Source organism: Physeter macrocephalus, chromosome 19 (assembly GCF_002837175.3).
Source record: "Physeter macrocephalus isolate SW-GA chromosome 19, ASM283717v5, whole genome shotgun sequence".
In the NCBI taxonomy this organism is placed as follows: domain Eukaryota; kingdom Metazoa; phylum Chordata; class Mammalia; order Artiodactyla; family Physeteridae; genus Physeter; species Physeter macrocephalus.
Genome location: NC_041232.1, coordinates 56,949,276 through 56,972,473, shown reverse-complemented (window position 1 = coordinate 56,972,473; position 23,198 = coordinate 56,949,276). Strand labels below are relative to the sequence as shown.

The 23,198-nt window shown below is 37.1% G+C and overlaps 1 protein-coding gene and 1 pseudogene across 1 annotated transcript in view; one reads left to right on the top strand and one right to left on the bottom strand.

Annotated features, from left to right (window-relative positions):
* RIT2 (Ras like without CAAX 2) overlaps positions 1–23,198 on the top strand; it is a 586,108-nt gene that overhangs the window by 108,308 nt on the left and 454,602 nt on the right.
* Positions 5,939–11,201, bottom strand: LOC102989669 (mitochondrial genome maintenance exonuclease 1-like; annotated as a pseudogene).

Here is a 23,198-nt window from a genome sequence, read left to right as displayed (position 1 = left end):
GGCTTGTAAAACATTGGTAGAGCCCTGGGTACTCTGTCTGTCTCTGTGTCAAACAACGTATGGACAGTATTGTGATAATCCAAAAAGCCACACAAAAAGACAGGGAGTATAAAACAGAAGAAGCTCAAAGGAAGCTCTAGCTTGAAAAAGTAGAGATTTTATCTGGAAAAAGTGACTGAGGGGTATTCTAAAATAGGTTAAAGAATTAAAAGGTGAATATTTCTTTTGGCATTCTATTTTCTATATTTTGTGGGTTAATTATTGGATAACAAGACATATCCCTTCTGAGTTAGTGAGCTACTTCAAAGCAAGGGCAATGCAAATACTTAAATAATATTCATTTTTTCAATTATTCAGATTTAGACTAATGGCTAGAATATAGTTAGCACTAAAAATGTTTCTCTTAGTTAAGTAATTTTTGGGTAAATTGAGTTATAAAATTATTTGAAAAGATAATTGAGAGATCATCTGCTGATTTCTAGACCCATATGTCCAATTTTTTGATGGATGTCTCCCATTATAAACCCACAGGAAACTTAAACTGAATCTATCCTATATGGAAATTTATCAGCTTTTCCAACCTGTTCCCATTCCTGTGTTCTCTCAGCAAAGAACACCACCCCATGCACCCAGAAAAATAACTCTCTTCCAGATCTCATACATTTAATCAGTCTCTAATTTCTACAAATTTTCTTCCTATAATATTTATCAAATCCATTCCTCCATTCCCACTACTGCTGCTAGAGTCATATGTCAAGCCTTCATTATTTCTTACCTGGCTTTCCCATAACAGTTTCCTAACAGGTATCCCTTCACCCAGTAATGCCACTTCATATCTATTGTTTCATTTCTGCCAATGGGTTTTGTTTTCAAAATGCAATTCTGAATGTCATTTCCTCTTAAAAATTATTTCACGATTACCCACTGCTTTCAGGATAAAATTTTAAATGATTAGCATAATGGGGCCTTGGCAATATGAACTTGGCTTCCCTCTCCGTCTTCCATCTGGCCCTTCCACACCCAAGGCTCCATTATACTGAATTACCAGAAATTCCTGAAGTTATCACGTTTCCTTAGCCTTTGGTACTTCTGAATATACTGTTTCCTTTGCCTGGAAGTCTCCACTAATTCCTACTCCGTCGACATTTTTAACACACATTTATTATATTCACTATTTGAGATTCAGAGTTGTCCCCATTGTCTCAGAGAAATAATCACTCATCTCCAAGATTAGATTACATTCTCCTCTTCTTTGCATAAATGAGAACCTGGGATTAAATATCATTACATTTAATGTCCTTCACTCTACTGTGAGTTCCTTCAAGACAGGGTTTACCTATTTCAACTTTGTGTCCCAAAACTTAACAGGGTACCTAACAGTAGTACAATTGTTTATTGAATAAAAATACAGTAGAATAAAAAAATAATAATATATCTGATATAGCCCTTGTGGTTTAGAGTTAAGGAAATTAAACTAGAGCTGTTATCATGATTAGTTTGAATTAACTTAGCATTAGCCATTTTGAGAACTCATCTCACACTATTTGCTCAGTGATCTTTCTATTAAACCCTAGACAAATTCCAAGTAGTTCCTACTGTGTCATTGTTTATGAAAAGTAAGTACAGGCTGTCTTTGAGAGTTCTCACACCAGAATTCACTATCACTATGCATGTCAATGCTGGTTTACCTGTTATTTTTACGTAATTCACTTAGGTTTTGCTCTAAAGAGTTGGAGTGCTGTACTAGTAGTGTTACAGTTTATATATTAAGAAGATCAAACAACAGAAAACAACCCTAATGAAGTAATCAGGGTATATATTCTAGGCTCGAACAATTTTTTAAAATTTCAGTGTACCATGTGGTTTAAACAATATTTGAAACCAGTACATTAATTATATTCTCTTCTCTACTGACTCATTAATTCAAAGACAAAAAGATAAAAACAGAAACAACTGGCATTCCCAGGATAATACAAGAGCTATCAATCCAGGTGTATTCATGAAAGCAAAACACCAGTTGATTGAAATGTTATATTTCAAACAGAGGGGATAACATCATATGAAAATATGTGTGTTGCAGTTTGTAAAAACATTATATTCTAGCCAATTTGACCCTGAGACCACAATGCAATATTGGAAAAGAAAAATCATGTAAATCATTCCAAATAAAAGAATTTTTAGGTCCTGATAACGTTCACTGAGACCTCAGAATTGACCAATCACTAGTTAAATTTTTTATATATTTTTTTAACTTACTTTTCATAACAATTCAATAGTAGGTATTATTATTAATCTACTTTGCAGATGAGGCAACAGAGAAACAAAGCAAATTATTTAAATTATTTACTAACTCTCTCAAAGTAACAAACATGTAACAGAGTCAAGATTCAAACCCAGAAAATGTTTTAATTCATTGTACTTGTTTCCTTAACTATTTCACCAGAATGACAACAGACTGTAATCTTACAAGTTAATTAGCCATCTCTTTGAATTTTTGCTTTAAAAAATTGATGTATTTCTTTCTATCAGTGGCAAGTCAGTCACCAGTCTTTACTGAATACACTTAGTATCATGTTTGATAAAGGACAATATTAATATGAATGCAAGAGAAAAATAAGTTTCTTGCCACTGATTCAGTATAGAATCTAAATTTACTTCTGGTAGAAGATAACACTAACCAATATAATACAAAAATAATTAAAATAACTGGATTAGAAGTTAGAAAATCTCTCAACTTAACGAGAGAAAAATTTCATTATTTAAATTCAAGACCCAGCACAACACACCATATGAAGGTCAGTATACCTTCCTCTATCCTTTGAAGATTCCAAATGTGACTTAAATTTCCCTCAGTCAATCTATATCTGCAGCTGCTTCATTCATGTCAGGTGCTTTGAGTTTTGCTCTCAGTTCCTAAGGATGTCATTGTCTTTAAACATCCAGCTTCCACTCCATGACGGGTCTAAACAGTAGAACCCCCAAATTTTTTTGTAATATAATTTTTGTAAAGAGAAGGCACAATGGAGTATAATTTCAACACAAAACAAAAACAAACTTCAAATTTGACATGTGTCATTAAATTGTGCCAAATTTTCTACCCATTACAGAGTTTCTCCCTGGCATGTCCTTACTCTCTGGAAGAAATCATATAAATAATTTCAAATAACAGTTTAAAAACAAATATTGATATTAATAAGACCCTGGCTTCAGATTTTGTCACAGCAATTTCTCCCTTCTTCTTCACATTTCACTTATTCTTCTCATTTGAAGACTCTTCACTTCCCATAAATAAAATAATTTTCTTTGCTTTTTACTTTATTTTCCTTTTATGCTTTTCTAAGAGTGTTAAAATATTTCTAGAGAAAATTTCAAACATGACATTAAAGTATGAAGTAAAAATTTATTTTTGGTGTCTTTTTGGTTTTTAGAAATGTCACCAAACTTTTAATTTTAGCTATCTTGAGGGGAGAGTAAAAGGAGAGATTTGATATAAATATATTAAAATTTTATTTACTAAGAAAAGCATATATTTTTAATTCAATGATTTGTTACTATGTACACTTACAGTAGTGTAAAATAGAAAAAGATGGCAGCAAGTTCTGGGAGGGAAGAAAGAGAGAGAGAAAGGAGAAACAGTTGGGTACAGAGAGAGGAAAAGGGAAAGATAAAAAGGAAAATATATAAGCACATTAGCAGTGAATATATGGCATGGAAACATAGAGAAGAAAAGATAGAAAAACAAAAATGAAAAAAATGAGATCTAGAGTCATATATAATTATCTTGACCAAGTGAGCTTCCATGTTGTTTAATCTTTATAGGCTTTAGAAATGTTATTAATTGAATATAAATATTAATTGAATATGAATAATCATACTTTTTCCACCTGCTTTTATTTTATCAAGCTAAGGTTTTGCCCTAGATCAGTAGAACTCAAACTTTTTGGTCTTAGTTTCATTCCATTCACTTGAAAATTACTAAAGACCCCAAAGAACTTTTGATTATATGGATAATTTCTATTGATATGTACCATATTATAAATTAAAACTAAATTTTTATAAAACTGAACTAATTTATTACAAAGGTATAATAAATATTAATTTAAAATATATCATAACAAGTAACTTTAAAAATTTTATGTCTCAAAATAAATTGAGAAGAATGACATTATTTTACTTATTTTTAAATCTCCAAAGATACCTAGCTTAAAAGATGTTTGGAGTCACCTATTTACTTCTGTATTCAATATGCTTCAGTATATTTTGGTTGAGTATATGAAAAAAAAAATCAATTTTCATACAGATAGGAAGTTGGAAAAAGAGAGAATCTCATTAATCCTGTGAAAGAGTCTCTCAGACTGCTAGGGGTTACATGACCACACTTTGAGAACCACAGCTCTAGACAGAATAAAAACAATTCAATTCTGTAAATGTTAATACAGAAAAGGAGCAACCACCTGTGTCATCTGCTAGCAAAGTTCTTCCAGTCTCCAAGTAGGCAAGGCCCTGAGCTATCAGCTGTTTGGAGGCCAGTATAAGAAGTCCAGCTGTAGGCAGACCTCATCTCAGGGCTGTACTGGGGTGAAAACATGTTTGTCTTAGAGGTTGGATGAAATCCAGCCCAGGTACTGGATCAAGCCAGTGGAAAAAGAATAAATGTTCATGTCACCATAACAAATCCAACATAATGAACCAACCTGTGATATGTTGAAATTTAATAATAAAATCTCCCCTAAACTATGCATTGCCTTCAAATTTATTTTGTGTCAGATAATTATGTTGACTAATTCTAATCCCCATGTATTTTTTCATTGAACAGATGTCATAGCAGGTCCAATTCATTTAATACTTTTTAATTGTAAAATTTATTATTCAACCTAAAATATAAAATTTTTGCATTATATTTTTTTTTCACTTTACTCACATATTGTATTTTATTTCTTATAATTAATGGCTAATGAAGGAAAAAGGTGTTTGTAGCACACTACTATTTTAAGACAGCAACTGTAACTTAAATGCTAACCTACTCCATAAAACAGGGAGCCTTCCCCCAGGGCTGTAGTGGGCATTTATTTAAGTTTCCTGAACCCAGTGACAACTAATCAATTTTATTACTTATCAAACATAGAAAAAATTACATGTTATTATTTTTTCCCCATAGCTGGAAAATTCAACAAAAAATACATTTTCTCCACGTACACAATTCCTTGACTCAAACCAGAAGATAGCTACCAAAATACCTACAATTACGATTCTCAGACTGGAGCCTGGATGCTTCTGAGTGTTATTTGGTGGGATGCCAAGGGGCATAGCCAACGATATGGTGAGTATACTCCATCTTTCCAGAGAGCAATGTTTACTTGAGGCTAAGGAATCACGTTTATTTTTCAAAAATGTCAAATGGAAGCTTTTTCCCCCCAAATGAAATACAGGGAACCCCATACATAAAACAAGTTTTAGGAGCCTGCACTGGCAGCAGTAGTTAACTGATATGAATTCTCACTGCACATACACCCTATGGGTGCACAGCCCTTCCTGCTGACATGCCCCAGGGAAATGCTCTGAGCACCAGGCCTCACCACCCTGAATCTCTCAGTTCAAAGACTGGGCATCCTGTCCGGAACACAGAAAGCTCTACGGGGGTCCAAGAGGCGCTAACACTGTGCCAATGCTGCTTGCCCTTTTTGTGGGTAAATGCTAGTCAGAGGTAGCAGAGCTGGTCTTTTATGTGCCGAAGTCTGGCTTTTTAATTTAACTTTTCCGGCTTTGCCTTTTTGGTTGCAATAAATTTCAACAAACTACTAGTTCAGCTTGTGTTACTGCAGCTCTCAGACCCTGTGGCACCTCATTCTATATCACAGGAAATAGCAATAATACATCTTCCCAAACTGTGAGAAAGTCCTGAACGTTCCCATACAGCTTCCTGCCCCTAATCTAGTTTCTAAATATTCAGGTTCTTTTCCTTCTTTGTATATTCTTCTAGTCGAAGAAGTCACTTTGCCTAGTACTGGGAGGAGAGCTCTGCATCCATGAAATGTGGGTGGGCGGGGGACCCGTCTTTGTAGCCCACCACGATCAAGCCACACTGAACCTGAAAGCTGTAGTTGGTCTTATGGTTTATGGCACCGACATATACCACGACTTGCAGCTGGTTGTCAAATGTATTTCGGATGAAAGGCTTTTGTTTCTCAGATGTCTTCGGATCAGTCACACACAGCTTGCCCTGATAATCATCCATACAGTGCAGCAGACCTACATACTTTAGGGTCTCACGTTTAACAGCACTTTCCAAGAGCCCGCACTCCACTGACATCTCTCAGAACATGCTGGACCCTTTGGATGTAGCCACAATTGAGGAGATTTTCAGCTTGCTCTTTTAAGTTCCACTGGGGTGAAAGTATGCTTTCCAAGGCTTCAATAAACCATTTCCCTTGTAAAAACATGTCTGAAGTATATTCTGCAAAACCATCCTCTCCCAGTTCCAGAATCATCCACAGTTTCCACCTCTCCAAACAGGAAATCTGTTCTGAGTACATGGTCTGCTGAAGGACTCGGGTCACTCTTGGTATCATATTCCTTTGCAAAGGGATTTTCAGAGGAATTGTAGGATCATTTGTTACATTTGGTTTTCCACTTTTCTCCCGATTGAAGAGAGGACCCCAGTTTCGTGGACCTCCTGCCTCTTCTTGCTTCGGGGCCTTACACTTCCTCACAGGTCCATAGAGTAAAGCATCTTCCTCGAACAAAGGCTGTGGAGTCTGAGCGTGGTCTCTGAATGACAAGACAGACCTTACTAAATCAGAGTACATTTTTGAACCCAGTTCTTCATAACGGTTAACTTTTTTCTTCCCACCACACGTATAAAAGGAAGTGGAGAAGACCACACTGGGGGCTGGTTCTACAGAAAACCCCTTTGAACTTATAAGCTGCCTGCAGATGGTCTGAAATACCTTCAGCCTTAGATTTTTTTCGCGTCCCTCTAGTCTACTCCTAATGTCAAGGGGCTTTTTAATTTTTGCTTTCCTCGGAAGCCAGCAGGCTCTGTCGTCTCCAGGGCATGATGACACTGTGGGCTTGTACTTTCATCGGTCCCGCACTTTGCTCTTGACTTAGGCCCTTGCATTAATTTTTTAATATTTCGTCTTTCTGGGTTTGCTCCTTCATTCCAGCCTAACGGGATTACAATAAAATATGCTTCTGAAACCCAGTCTATTAGCTTTTAAATTTAATTTTATGTCATTTTACACTGTTGTGGATAAAAGCATATATAGTTTAAAATTATGTATAAACCAAAATATGCCCTGAATGAGTATAGTATTATAAAGGTTATAATAATTATTTAGAAATCATCTAGGTAAGGTCATGGAAAAAGTGTGACTTTTATTTAGAGTATAGTCCATCCCCCTTTTCAGAGCTTTTTCTGCCTGGCTGAAGCATCTATTGTATCACGAAGGACTGTAAAACCTGATAGAAGTTAATTGAAACTGCACTCCTTCTCGAATGGGACTCAAACCCAGCTAAAACTCAGATTGGGACTTGAACGTATGATTCCTGACTAGGAGGGGCCTCAAACACACTGTCTTGATTAGAACTGCTCACTTGTTTTCAGGACTTAGTGAAGCTCAGGTTCTTTTGTCTCATTCTTTGCAGAAAGAATTCACTGTGGGGCAAAGAGTGAATTTATTAGCACAGGATACTTGTGAGCTATACATGCAGACTGGCAAAGGAGTGCAGCAGCCCCAAGAACAAAGAGGACTACACTTTTATAATCAAAGAAAAAGTGGGGAGGGGAGAAGACCATCTTCTTCCTCATTCTTGGGCAGACATCAAGGCTTATATTATTAGTTCCTCCCTTGGCCTTTTATGGTTTAACTGGGACTCTCATGGCACTATTTAAATCATATGTATATTAACAAAAGGGTAGTAACATATACTAAAATATGGTAATTCATCTCAGGTTTCTGTATATTGTCCCCTTTCAACTAGGTTTTTTTTTTCCCCTTTCACCTATATTGCTGTCTTGACTACATGCAGAAATGCTACTCTTCAGGGACTATTAACTCTCTGACTTCATGTAACAAGATTCAGGCCTCATATCTATTGTCTTGTGTTTTGATTATCAGGACTTCTGGCTTGAGGTGTCTGACACTTGGATACACCTGGTCTTCCTTCAAGGAAGTGCAGATTGTTGCTAGGTTACTGGATTCTTTTCTTGAGTGGTCATTAGCTTACAATAGTCTCCCAAACTCCCTTAAAATTCCCTTTCTGTCCTTAATCTCCTAGTGGGATTTCTAAACTGACTATTTAATTATACTACTCTATCCCTATCATAATGATGTTTTCAAAAGAGAGTAAAGGAACCCAGAATCATGCAAGGCACAAAGCACTGAATGGGAAATTTCAGGCAGAAAGAAGAAATATGTAATGGGGTAGGAGAAAATTGTTCAAACCCTCCAATTCTCTTCTGGTAATGTAAGCGGCTGACTAGTCTAGGGGAGGAAAATTCTCTTCCTGTACGCATCTTAGGTTCTCACATTGGGGCCCTGTAAGTTGGACAGACAAAAGACATTAGCAAGAGAAAACATATACATTTATTTAGGTTTTATATGACTCTGGAATCTTCATTAAAAAATGAAGACCTGAAGAAGTGGTTAAGCTTGAGCATTTTTATAGTAGGTTCGATGAAGGGTGGAAAGTCATGGGAAAATGTAATAGGATAAAAAGGTATGGTGAGCTAAGGGTGGTAAATTGGAGGAACTTAGCAAGTCCTCTTTGTTCTGAGTCTCTCAGCGTCCCTCCTTTAGAGATAAAGATTTTTTTTTTCCTCCAGGTATGGCAGGGACAGCTCTCAGAAGAGGGTCTTATAACCCGCTTCAAGAAAGATAGGGGAGGTCTTTCCTGTACCTGTCATTTCTCACATAGCTTCACCTTAAAATGTTCACCATGTTAAGATGTCATATTTTGGGATAGCATGTTCTGAACCCTGTCACTAGCCTATGACCTAGTCTACAAAGAGTTTTACAAAATTTCTAGAAAAAGATGGAGATTCATCAAATTAAGGAAAATGCTTAGCAAAGATACAATATTATAATAAACATTTAAATCACAGGTGTTTCATGGTTGGGGCATCTTCTAAAACTATGAAAGAAAAACTTTCAGCCCCAAGGCATATGTTGTATATTAGTTACTAACATGATAAAATACCAGGAAATGCTTTAATGCAGGATCAGGATGTCAAATAGAGTAAATTCTTATTATAGCAAATAATAAGAATATGAATTCTAATATAGACTAGATTTTAATGTCTATGATAACTCCCAGGGAAAATTATACACATTATAAAATCTGAGCACTTTGGGGCAGTTTCTGCCATATCACTCATTCACATGAATGAGACTCCAGTAATTATCTCCATTAATTATTATACTCTTTAAAACGGAGATAAAGGGGAAGATATATTTACCTGTGTTAGTACATGTGGGCAGGACATCAACAAAATTTTATTTATCTAAGGAGGTGAGGTTTATACTAAATGATAAAATACTTGGGAAATTATTGGTGAAAATGTAGTTTTCTTTTTTGTTTCATTAAGTACAAATTAAACTGTCAGTATAGAGCAAATAAGTAATGACTGGTAATACTGAGTTTTAATATCTATCACTTCTTTCTGTGTCCCATTAGTCATTCTTGAAAATCACTCAGTGAAGATAAATAGAATTTTTAATGTCCTGAAAATTATATTTTTTATGTTAGCAGAAGGTGTACGAGAAGAGGACAGTAAAGGGAAGTGATTGAAGGGGAAATCCTCAGAAAAATGGAGAATTTTTGAAAGCTGCCTCTCCCATGTACTGACAACACCCTAGCTTTGTGCCATACCTCCAAACAAATGGTGCCATTTTCTAATCTATTCCTCAACCTCCAAATCTCAATCCCTTCATTCTCAACCATCCTCATCCTATATCCACACATGTATAGGAATATGGGAAAATACCAGGCCTTCAATAAATCTATAACTAAGTGACCAAATTAAATTACATTCTCACATTACCTGTACACCTTTGAACTATGATTGTTCTGCTCTAAGAAACTAATAATGAGTGAAGAAAACCCAACTCGTGGAGTCATAGGTTTGGCAATTCCCTGGGTTACTGCATCCAGATATAAATATGTTGAATTATGCTTTTAATTTATAAGTCACCAAACCACTATTGCTGAATTCCTCTTTCTAAATGTTAATTTTATATAATTTTAGAACCTGTAATACCCTTAGAGAAAACAGAAAAGAACCCCATTCATGTTAGAAATGCATAAATTAGTAAAAAAGAATAGTGGCATTAGAGTGGAGATTAGGATTCCTCTTACCTAATTTCTGATTCAGCATTCTTTCCAGTCTAGCCAACAGTTCAAACACTTCAGTATTAACTGCTATAAATGTAAGAGGCATAAAGATGGTAGAGGAGTAGGAGGAAGTGGAGTTCATCTCTCCCCACAAATGTATCAAGAATACATCTATGAATGGAACAGTTCTCACAGAGCACCAGCTGAACACTATCAAAAGACCTCATACACCTAAAAGGACAAGAAATATCCCCACATAACTGTGTAGGACAAAAGAAAGAAGGGATAAGGAAGAGGAGAGGAAGTGGGATGGGACCTGCACCCCTGGGTGGGGGAACTGAAAGAGAGGCGAGGTTCCCGTATCTGCGGAAGCCCCCTTACTGGCAGGGAAATCAGTTGGGACAGAAGGGGAACTTCAGGGGCTATCAGAGGAAAGTGCAGCAACTGGTCTGTAGCAGGCAGAAAAGAGTGAGACCTACAAAGATTGTTGGCACCACAGCCCTACGTGTCCCAGCCTGAGATGCGTATCCACCACTGTGGACAGGGGCTGGGTGCTGGAAAGTGGAGTTTGGAGAGCAAACCCAGCATGAAGAAAGCTGTTGGCTGTGAGGGGAAATCCACAACTGGGAATGCTTGTGGTGAAAACTTGGACCACCATAGAAATGAAGCACCATTACTAAGTGACGCACAAGGAGTGGGGCTACCATTGTAGCCTCTCTCCCCATGCTCCAGCCCCTGCCTCCCCAGTCACTAAGAAGGGCTCTCATGGGGTCTGGCTCTCTTGTGTCCAAGGCTGCTGGCAACCCCACATGTTCCATCCCCACAGGGTCTCCTGCAACCCCAGCAGCCACCACCTCCTCCTCCATGGCGGGCACTCATGTGACCCTGGCTGCCACTACATCCATGCCTCCTCCTCAACAGGGCAGACTCATGTGCTCTGGGGCAGCCTTGAGAGCAGACACCTGTGGGTGGTTGAAATGCAGAGGTGGGGTTGAAACCACAGCTGAGCCCCAGGGGCCATGCAACTAAGGAAGAAAAGCTGAAATCTCTCCTTGCAGCTGTGTAAGCCACAAACTGACACCTCCACAAGTGGCTTTGTAAACTTAACACCTATAGAACATATGATGGACAATGAATGTTCCCTCAGCCAAGATGGGTCTAGTTTTAGCAGCTGTAGACTTTGTGGGTTGGGTCAGGCCAGAGTCTGAGCTGCCCCCATAGCACCTACAGCGGGTCCTGATCCATGATTATTGCAATCCTGGGAGCTGATTTCAGTGGATCTACACTGGTGGCCTGGTGAAAACAATATCTGAGAGACACAAGGACCAATTGCCAGCATACCCATGGTTAAGGTGGGGCGGAGAGCAGTGCCAACAACAGTGCAATCTGAGAGCTAGCGCAATGGGTGAAAGGTGACACAACAGAGCACACCCACAGGTAAACAGATCCAGAGGAGGAATACTCAGTGACTTCCCTCCCAGTGAGAGTGCTCCAATGCCACCACCCTCACACCGTAGATCAGAAACACAGTTAAGAAACGATCTGAGGGCCTCTACTCCAACAACTAAGCAGCAGACCCTACTTCTGACAGGACAGTGACCACCACAGAGCAAAGGGGAGGTGCTGCTCAATATCCAGTGTAGGCTCTTATCACCAAAACTTCAGTCACACCTGTATCAAAAGATAATGGTCAGCATACACTGAAGAAAGAGGTGGCAGACATCTGTAGTTAAAAAAAAACTCACAAAAAAATATATTAAACCCATGAAGGCTACAAAGGGATGTTCCCACATAAAATAACACTCCAGGATAGTCTGAGGGTCTGGCATGGAGAGGAAGAACCCCCAGAACATTTAGCTTTGAAGGCCAGTGAGGCTTGAGTGCAGGAGTTCCACAGGGCTGGGGAAAACAGAGACTCCACTCTTGGAGGGTGCATACCAGGTCTGATGTGCACTGGGACCCAGCACAAAGTGATACCTCCATAGGAACCAGGGCTACACATACCTAGGGGTCTTGGAAAGCTTCCTGTGGAGGCAAAGGTTGACTATAGCTCACTGTCTAAGCAAGCACACTGGTAGAAGAAGCCCCAGGGTATATTGATCGGAGCAAACTCCCCAGGAGGTCTACATTTTGGCACCAAGACCCAACCTCACCTAACAACCTGCAAGCTCCAGTGCTAGAAAGCCTCAGGCCAAATAACCAACAAGATAGGAGCACAGTCCCACCGATCAGAAGACAAGCTGCCTAAAGTCATACTAAGCACACAGACATCCCCAAACACACCCCTTGGCATGGCTTTGCCCACCAGAGGCACAAGACCCAGCTCCACAAACTAAAGGTTAAGTACCAGTTCCTCCCACCAGGAAGCGTGCAGAAGTCCCTGGACCAACATCACCCACCAGGGGGCAGACACCAGAAGTGAGAGGAAATATGAGTCTGCAGCCTGTGGAAAGGAGTACACAAACACAGAAATTTAGACAAAATGAGAAGACAGAGAAACATGTTGCAAATGAATGGACAAGATAAAACCCCACAAGAACAACTGAATGAAGAAGAGATAGGCAATCTACCTGAAAAATAATTCAGAGAGGTGGTAATAATGATGGTCCAAAATCTCAGAAACAGAGTGGAGGTACAGATCAAGAAGATACAAGAAACCTTTAATGAGGAACTGGAAGATTTAAAGAACAAACAAACAGAGATGAACAATACAATAACTGAAATGAAAAATATGCTAGAAGGAAACACTAGCAGAATAACTTAGCCAGAAGAAGAAATAAGTGAGCTGGAAGACAGAGTGGTGGAAATCACTGCCATAGAATATAATAAAGAAAAAAGCATGAAAATAAATGAGGACAGTCTCAAGTTATCTGAGACAACATTAAACACCAACATTCACATTATAGGGGTCCTAGAAGGAGAAGAGAAAGACAAAGGGCCTGAGAAAGTACTTGAAGTTATAATAACCAAAAGCTTTCCTAACATGAGAAAGGAAACATTCACTCAAGTCCAGGAAGTACAGAGTTCCATACAGGATGAAACCAAAGAGGAACATGCCAAGACACATATTACTCAAACTGACAAAAATTAAAGACAAGGAAAAATTTAAAAAGTGACAAGGGAAAAACAACAAATAGCATACAAGGGAATCCCCATAAGGTTACCAGCTGATCTATTCACCAGAAACTCTACAGACCAGGAAGGAGTGGCACAATATACTAAAAGTGATGAAAGGAAAGACCCTACAACCAAGAAAACTCTAATCAGCAAGGCTCTCATTCAGATTAGACAGATAAATCAAAAGCTTTACAGAAAAGCAAAAACTAAGAGAATTCAGCTTCACCAAACCAACTTTACAACAAATGCTAAAGGAACATCTCTAGGCAGGAAAGAGACCAACAACTTAAAACAACCCTGTATATATATAGACTGCTATATCAAAACCTCATGAGAACAGCAAACCCAAAAACTACAATGCATAAAAACACAAAAAAGAAAAAGCACCCAAACACAACATTAAAGATGGTAATCAAACCACAAGAGAAGAGAACAAATGAGGAAGGGAAGAAAAAGGCCTACAAAAAAAAAAAAACCAAGAACAAGAAAATGGCAATAGGAACATATATATTGATAATCACCTTAAATGTAAATAAATTAAATGCTTCAACCCAAAGACATGGATAGGCTGAATGGATACAAAAACAAGACCCATATATATGATGTCTACAAGAGACCTACTTCATATCTATGGACACATACACACTGAAAGTAAGGAGATAGAAAAACATATTTCATGCAAATGGAAATAAAAGAAACCTGGAGCAACAATACTCATATCAGAAAAAATAGGCATTAAAATAAAGACTATTGGGCTTCCCTGGTGGTGCTGTGGTTGAGAATCTGCCTGCCAATGCAGGGGACATGAGTTTGAGCCCTGGTCTGGGAAGATCCCACATGCTGCAGAGCAACTAGACCCATGAGCCACAACTACTGAGCCTGCGCGTCTGGAGCCTGTGCTTTGCAAAAAGAGAGGCCGCAACAGTGAGAAGCCTGCACACTGTGATGAAGAGTGGCCCCCACTTGCCACAACTAGAGGAAGCCCTCACACAGAAATGAAGACCCAACACAGCCAAAAATAAATAAATAAATTTATTTTAAAAATAAAATAAAATAAAGATTGTTGCAAGAGACCAGGAAGGACACTACATAATGATCAAGGGATCAATCCAAGAAGAAGATATAACAATTGTAAATATATATGTGCCCAACATAGAAGCAACTCAATATATAGGGCAAATGCTAAAAACCGTAAAAGGGGAAATCAACAGTAACACAATAATATTGGGGGACTTTAACACCCCACTTACACCAATGGACATATCATCCAGACAGAAAATTAATAAGGAAACACAAGCCTTAAATCACACATGAGACCAGATAGACTTAATTGATATCTATAAGACAATTCCATCCAAAAGCAGCAGAATAAACTTTCTTCTCAAGTGCACATGGAACATTCTACAGAATAGATCACATCTTGGGTCACAAATCAAGCCTCAGTAAATTTAAGAAAATTGAAATCGTATCAAGCATCTTTTTGACCACAATGCTATGAGATTAGAAACCAACTACAGGAAACCAAAAAAAAGCTGTAAAAAACACAAACACATGGAGTCTAAGCAATATGTTACTAAACAACCAATGGGTCAAAGAAGAAATCTAAAAATACCTAGAGAAAAGTGCCAATGAAAGCACAATGATCCAAAACCTATGGGACATAGCAAAAGCAGTTCCAAGAGGGAAGTTATAGCAATACAGTCTTACCTCAGGAAAAAAGAAAAATCTCAAATGAACAGCCTAACCTTAAAACTAAACCAACTAGAGGAAGAAGAACAAACAAAACCCAAAGCTAGTTGAAGGAAAGAAACCTAAAGACCAGAGCAGAAATAAATGAAATAGAAACAAAGAAAACAATAACAAAGATCAATGAAATTAAAAGCTGGTTCTTGAAAAGATAAACAAAATTGGCAAACCTTTAGCCAGACTCAAGAAAAAAAGGGAGAGGACTCAAATCAATAAAATTAGAAATGAAAAAAGAGAAGTTACAATGGACACCAAAGGATCACAGTAAATGTAACAGAATTAAAATCATATGAAGAGTCTTTTCTGACCACAACACTCTGAGATTGGAAGTCATTACAGGAAACCAAAAAAAAGGACACCATAGACATACAAATGATCATCACAGACTACTACAAGAAACAATACACCAATAAAATGGACAACTTAGAAGAAATGAACAAATTCCTAGAAAGGTACAACCTTCCAAGACTCAGCCACGAAGAAACAGAAAATATAAACAGACCAATCACAAATACTAAAATTGAAATTGTGATATAAAAAACTCCCAAAAGACAAAACTCCAGGACCAGATGGTTTCACAGGTGAATTCTATCAAACACTTGGAGAAGAGGTAACACCTATCCTTCTCAAACTCTTCCAAAAATATTGCAAAGGAAGGGACACTCTCAAGCTCATTCAACAACAACACCAACACCCTGGTACCTAAACCAGACAAAGATGTCACAAAAAAAAATATATATTACAGGCCAATATCACTGATGAACATAAATGCGAAAATCCTCAACAAAATACCAGCAATCTCAATCTAACAACACATTAAAAGAATCATACCATGATGAAGTGGTATTTATCCCAGGGACAAAAGGATTTTTCAATATTCGTAAATCAATCAATGTGATACACCATATTAGCAAACTGAAGAATAAAAACCATCTGATCATCCCAATAGATGCAGAGAAAACTTTTGACAGGATTCAACACCCAATTATGATAAAAACTCTCCAGAAAGTGGGCATAGAGGGAATGTACCTCAACATAATAAAGGCCACATATGAAAAACCCACAGCAAACATCATTCCCCACTGTGAAAAACTGAAAGCATATCCTCTAAGATCAGGAACAAGACAAGGATGTCCACTCCCACCACTTTTATTCAACATAGTTTTGGAAGTCCTAACCATGACAATCAGAGAAGGAAAATAAATAAAATGAATCCAGATTGGAAAATAGGCAAAATTGTCACTGTTTGCAGATTACATGATACCATATGCAGAAAGTCCTAAACATGTTACCAGAAAACTACTAGAGCTAATCAATGAATTTGGTAAAGTTGCAGGATACAAAATTAATACAAAAAATCTCTTGCATTTCTATACACTAAAAAGAAAGATCAGAAAAGAAATCTCTCTTAACCACTGCACCACCAGGGAAGCCCAAAGTAGTTGATTTTAAATTTAACTTTAAAATGAAATAGTAAATTAATGGAATATCTGAATAAAAAATAGAAATTTAAATAAAAAACATATGCATGAAAAACTAGTCCAAGCAAAATGGATTTGTTTTTAAAAAATGGTTGTATTTAATCTCTCACCACTCCTTTTGCATGAACACTGAAGATGCAACTGATCATTATTTATTGTATACACTTAATGAATATTTTATAAAGTTCAGGCAAGCACTACATTTGCATAACATATGTTAAAGCTCTGGTCACTAATAAAGGAAAAGTGTCTTTGATATAAAATCCATCAGGTACTATCTGATGCTGTCTGAAGCTTAATATTAAGTAAGTACCCATTTCTATAGGCAAAAAAAAAAAAATCTTATTTGCTAACAATGGTCATCCACTAATAATTTTAGAAATCAAACAGACCAGGGCTATATTCACCAAATACTCTTTATTTTCATCCCTAATTACTTTTTATTACAATTATAGTGGATGACTCAACTTTTCTGATCTTTAAAAGTCTTCTGTACTTCTATGCACTCTGCACTTTTTTGTATCTATAAAGCCAGTGAAAGACAAACTGACATAAGGAGAAGCATTTATGTGCATGGAGTGTGACAAGTCCCCTGTCACTATTTATTTTTTGACCTTTTTTATAATGCTCACAGAGTTGACCTGAAAAACAAAATACCCATCATTTCAGACATACTTTTAGCTGGAGAACTAATTTTTAAATCTATGAATTATATATAGATTTCCACCATGTAGATTGCTGCAACCTACAAAAATTTAATTTGGTTTCTTGTAATAATTCTTTGAGTTGTTCAGTAAAAATTAAAAGATACTTTATTTAGAAAAACTTAGAAGTGTCCTTCATGAGTATTAATAAGGAAAGAGTAACAGTAAGACCGAAAATAAATCAACAGAAATAGACAAACTACTAGCTAATTTAAACAAACAAAAAATGGAGACATCAAACATAAAAAAATTATAAGGAGGAAATGATTACTGATACAATAGAAATTTAAAACATTATCAAATAAGTTTATGTACCTCTTTGAAAATAATATTGAAAACCTATGTGGATAAGTTCTCAGGATAATACAGTTTCCTAAAATTGTCCCTTGTAGAGTTAGGAAACTTAAACAGACAAATATACACAAAAAAAATAGAGAAAATTTTCAAGGAACTACTTCTATTAATAAGGCAAAAAGTCCAGCTGGTTTCAGAGGAGATTCTACCAAACATTTAAAGACCACATAGTTCCAAATCTATATAAATTATTTCAGAGCATAGAAAATAAATAAAAATCTCCTAAATTATTTTATAATGGAAGCACAGGATTTACGTCTAATTCTGATAAAGATAACCGAGAAAGGAAAGCTGTAGACAAATATTACTTATGGATAATAATTTGAAAATCTTAAATAATTTATTAGCATGTTCCAATAACTTAAAAAAAGGCATCATAACCAAATATATTTCAATACTGAAATGCAAGCTTAGTTTAATATTCAGATATATATTTAGATAGACATAATAATAATTATTAATAAATTTATAAATTAATTACTAATAAATCACCATACTAATGGTTCTCAGCAGAAAAAGTTGATAATTACCTCCATTATACTGAAAAAGTCTTTTAAATAATATGACTTTTATTCTTTATTAAAGATTTCAAGAAAGCACAAATAAATGACTATATCATAAGGTAATGAAATAGGTAAATATATTACAATGCTAAAGCCAGAATCTTACTGTGAAAAACAAAAATGTAACTCTCACTAAGGTCGAGAAAAGAATAAAACGTGATCACTATCTGCATTACTATTTAATATTGTTGTGAAGATTGTCCTCAATGAATATACACAAGATTAATTAGTTATGAAAATAGAAATTGGTAACTATTTCAATTTGTAGATGGATGTTAGAAACTCCTAAAATATCTTGATAATATAACTCAAATAAAATACTTTAGCAAGATAGAATATTTTAAAATTAACATATAAAAATCACTGGCCTTCATAAAAACAAATGATAGGTACCCTAATGGTTCACTTTCATACAGAGATTCTATGGTCTAATACCAGTATTTACCTGATTCATACACACAATTCTAATTAAATCAAGGGATCTAAGATACTTTGTGAGATACAACAAATTCTTGTGCTTATTTCCCATCATCTCATTGCTTCCTGAACATTTTTATTGCTGGCTAATATCCATGTCCTCCTGCTGAATTTAGCAATACAGTCTCTGAGACAAGCATTGCTACATGTATATTGGTAATGATTTTGACTGTGAGTGAGTTTGACTGTGAGTCTCTTAGGATGCTTTGTATTTCTGCGGTGTCTGTTGGAACTTCTCCGTTTTCATTTCTTATTTTATTTTATTTTATTTAGATATTTTTTTAAGATGTTGGGGGTAGGAGTTTATTAATTAATTTATTTATTTTTGCTGTGTTGGGTCTTCGGTTCTGTGCGAGGGCTTTCTCTAGTTGTGGCAAGCGGGGGCCACTCTTCATCGCGGTATGTGGGCCTCTCACTATCGTGGCCTCTCTTGTTGTGGGGCAGAGGTTCCAGGGGCCACTCTTCATCGCGGTATGTGGGCCTCTCACTATCATGGCCTCTCTTGTTGTGGGGCAGAGGTTCCAGATGCTCAGGCTCAGTAGTTGTGGCTCATGGGCCTAGTTGCTCTGCAGAAGGTGGGATCCTTCCAGACCAGGGCTCGAACCCCTGTCCCCTGCATTACCAGGCAGATTCTCAACCATTGTGCCACCAGGGAAACCCCTTCATTTCTTATTTTATTGATTTCAGTCCTCTCCCTCTTTTTCTTGATGAGTCTGGCCAGTGGTTTATGAATTTTGTTTACGTTCTCAAAGAACCAGCTTTTAATTTTATTGATCCTTGCTATTGTTTTCTTTGTTTCTATTTCATTTATTTCTGCTCTGATCTTTATGATTCCTTTCCTTCTTCTAACTTTGGGTTTTGTTTGTTCTTCTTTCTCTAGTTCCTTTAGGTGTAAGTTTAGATTGTTTATTTGAGATTTTTCTCGTTTCTTTAGGTAGGCTTGTATTGCTATAAACTTCCCTCTTAGAACTTCTTTTGCTGTATCCCATAGGTTTTGGATCGTCATATTTTCATTGTCATTTGTCTTTAGGGTTTTGTTTAAGTTTCCTCTTTGATTTCTTCAGTGATTTCTTGGTTATTTAGTAACGTATTGTTCAGCCTCCTTGGGTTTGTGTTTTTTGCATTTTTTTCCCCTGTAATTGATTTCTAATCTCATAACATTGTGATCAGAAAAGATGCTTGATATGATTTCAATTTTCTTAAATTTACTGAGGCTTGATTTGTGACCCAAGATGTGATCTATCATGCAGAATGTTCCATGCACACTTGAGAAGAAAGTTTAATCTGCTGTTTTTAGATGGAGTGTCCAATAAATATCAATTAGATCTATCTGGTCTATTGTGTCTCTTAAAGCTTGGGTTTCCTTATTAATTTTCATTTTGGATGATCTGTCCATTGGTGTAAGTGAGGTATTAAAGTCCCCCACTATTATTGTGTTACTGTCAATTTCCTCTTTTATAGCTGTTATCAGTTGCCTTATGTATTGTGGTGCTCCTATGTTGGGTGTAGATATATTTCTAATTCTTATATCTTTTTCTTGGATCGATCCCTTGATCATTATGTAGTATCCTTCCTTGTCTCTTGTAACATTCTTTATTTTAAAGTCTATTTTATCTGATATGAGTATTGCTATTACAGCTTTCTTTTGATTTCCATTTGCATGGAATATCTTTTTCCATCTCCTCACTTTTAGTCTATATGTGTCCCTAGGTCTGAAGTGGGTCTGTTGTAGACAGTATATATATGGGTCTTGTTTTTGTATCCATTCAACCAGCCTGGTTCTTTTGGTTGGAGCATTTAATCCATTCACTTTAAAGGTCATTATTGATATGTGTGTTCCTATGACCATTTTCTTAATTGTTTTGGGTTTGTTTTTATCGGTCCTTTTCTTTTCTTGTGTTTCCCACTTAGAGAAGTTCTTTTAGCGTTTGTTGTAGAGCTGGTTTGGTGGTGCTGAATTCTCTGAGCTTTTGTTTGTCTGTAAAGCTTTTGATTTCTCCAGCAAATCTGAATGAGATCCTTGCTGGTAGAGTAATCTTGGTTGTAGGTTCTTCCCTTTCATTCACTTAAATATGTCATACCACTCCCTTCTGGCTTGTAGAGTTTCTCCTGAGAAATCAGCTGTTAACCTTATGGCTTTTGTTTGTCTGTAAAGCTTTTGATTTCTCCAGCAAATCTGAATGAGATCCTTGCTGGTAGAGTAATCTTGGTTGTAGGTTCTTCCCTTTCATCACTTTAAATATGTCATACCACTCCCTTCTGGCTTGTAGAGTTTCTCCTGAGAAATCAGCTGTTAACCTTATGGAAGTTCCCTTCTATGTTATTTGTCATTTTTCCCTTGTTGCTTTCAGTAATTTTTCTGTGTCTTTCATTTTTGCCAATTTGATTACTGTGTGTATCAGCCTGTTTCTCCTTGGGTTTATCCTGTAAGGGACTCTCTGTGCTTCCTGGATTTGGGTGGTTATTTCCTTTCCCAGGTTAGGGAAGTTTTTGACTATAATGTCTTCAAATATTTTCTCAGATCCTTTCTCTCTCTCTTCTCCTTCGGGTACCCCTATAATGTGAATGTTTTTGCATTTAGTGTTGTCCCAGAGGTCTCTTAGGCTGTCTTCATTTCTTTTCATTCTTTTTTCTTTATTCTGTTCTGCAGCAGTGAATTCCACCATTCTGTCTTCCAGGTCACTTATCTTGCCTCCATTCTTTTTCTGAGGTCCTGGATCATCTTCACTATCATTATTCTGAATTCTTTTTCTGGAAGGTTGCCTATCTCCACTTCATTTAGCTGTTTTTCTGAGGTTTTATCTTGTTCCTTCATCTGGTACATAGGCCTCTGCCTTTTCATCTTGTCTATCTTCTGTGAATGTGGTTTTTGTTCCACAGGCTGTAGGATTGTAGTTCTTCTTGCTTCTTCTGGCTGCCCTCTGGTGGATGAGACTATCTAAGAAGATTGTGCATGTCTCCTGATGGGAGGGACTGGTGGTGGGTATAGCTGGCTGTTGCTCTGTTGATCAGAACTCAGTATAACTGTATTCTGCTTGTCTGCTGCTTGGTATGTCTGGTTTCCCTCTCTGTTGGTTGTTTGGCCTCAGATGACCCAAAGCTGGAGCCTACCCAGGCTCTTTGGTGGGGCTAATGGCAGACTCTGGGAGGGCTCACACCAAGCAGTACTTCCCAGAACTTCTGCTGCCAGTGTCCTTGTCCTCATGGTGAGAAACAGCCACCCCCACCTCTGCAGAAGACCCTCCAACACTAACAGATATGTCTGGTTCAGTCTCCTACGGGGTCACTACTCCTTCCCCTGGGTCCCAATGTGCACACTACTTTGTGTGTGCCCTCCAAGAGTGGAGTCTCTGTTTCCACCAGTCCTGTCAAAGTCCTGCAATCAAATCCCACTAGCCTACAAAGTCTGATTTTCTAGGCAGTCCTGTTCCCATTGCTGGACCCCCAGTTTGGGAAGCCTGATGTGGGGCTCAGAACCTTCACTCCAGTGGGTGGACTTCTGTGGTATAAGTGCTCTCCAGTTTTTGTGCCACCCACCCAGCAGTTATGGGATTTGATTTTATTGTGATTTTCCCCTCCCACCATCTCATTGTGGCTTCTCCTTTGTCTCTGGATGTGGGGTGTCTTTTTTGGTGAGTTCCAGTGTCTTCCTCTTGATGATTTTTCAGCAGTTAGTTGTCTAGAGTGGATTCTGGTTAAACATACCGAATAGTATTCTTGCTGAAGGCAGACCAAGATAATTAGATATCACCTGGAGGATGATGGTGGGGAATGATGAATTTGATCAGATATGAAGTGTGGGAATTCCCTCTAAACTGACTTAGCAAAATTCTTACTAACACTAGGCAATGCAGAGAAACACATGGAAGCCTAAAAGTCAAGGCCTAGTTTATAGGAGGTGTCAGAGGAGCTTGACTAAATGTTAGTCAAGGAAATTCTGTGTTGGTATGATATCAAAATGAAGGAGAAGTTGAAGGCCATTCTAAACCATGGGATAAAAGTATGCTCATATATAGAAAGAACTTCAGTAAGTCTGACTAGACAGAGTAGCTGTGTGGACAGTGGTGTAAATTGAGGCTGACAAGGTATGATGGGTAACATAAAAGACAACTTACACTATCATGTTGTGTTAACAAATATGATTTTTATCCTAATAGTTAATGACATATGCATGATGTTTTTTCAAATGATATTTCTAGTATCATTGTAAAAGTTCTAATGCAAGAGAAAGAAAATAGCTACAGATAAATCAGTTTTGAGTCTATTGCAAGAGATTTTCAAGAGAAACATAAGATTCTGAACTAGAGTAATATGATAAAGAATCTAGACATATTTAAATGATATTTTGGTAGTAAAAAGAAAAATTCATGGAACTTAAGAGAGGTAAAATGTCCAAAGACGTCTTCAAGATTTGGGCCTAA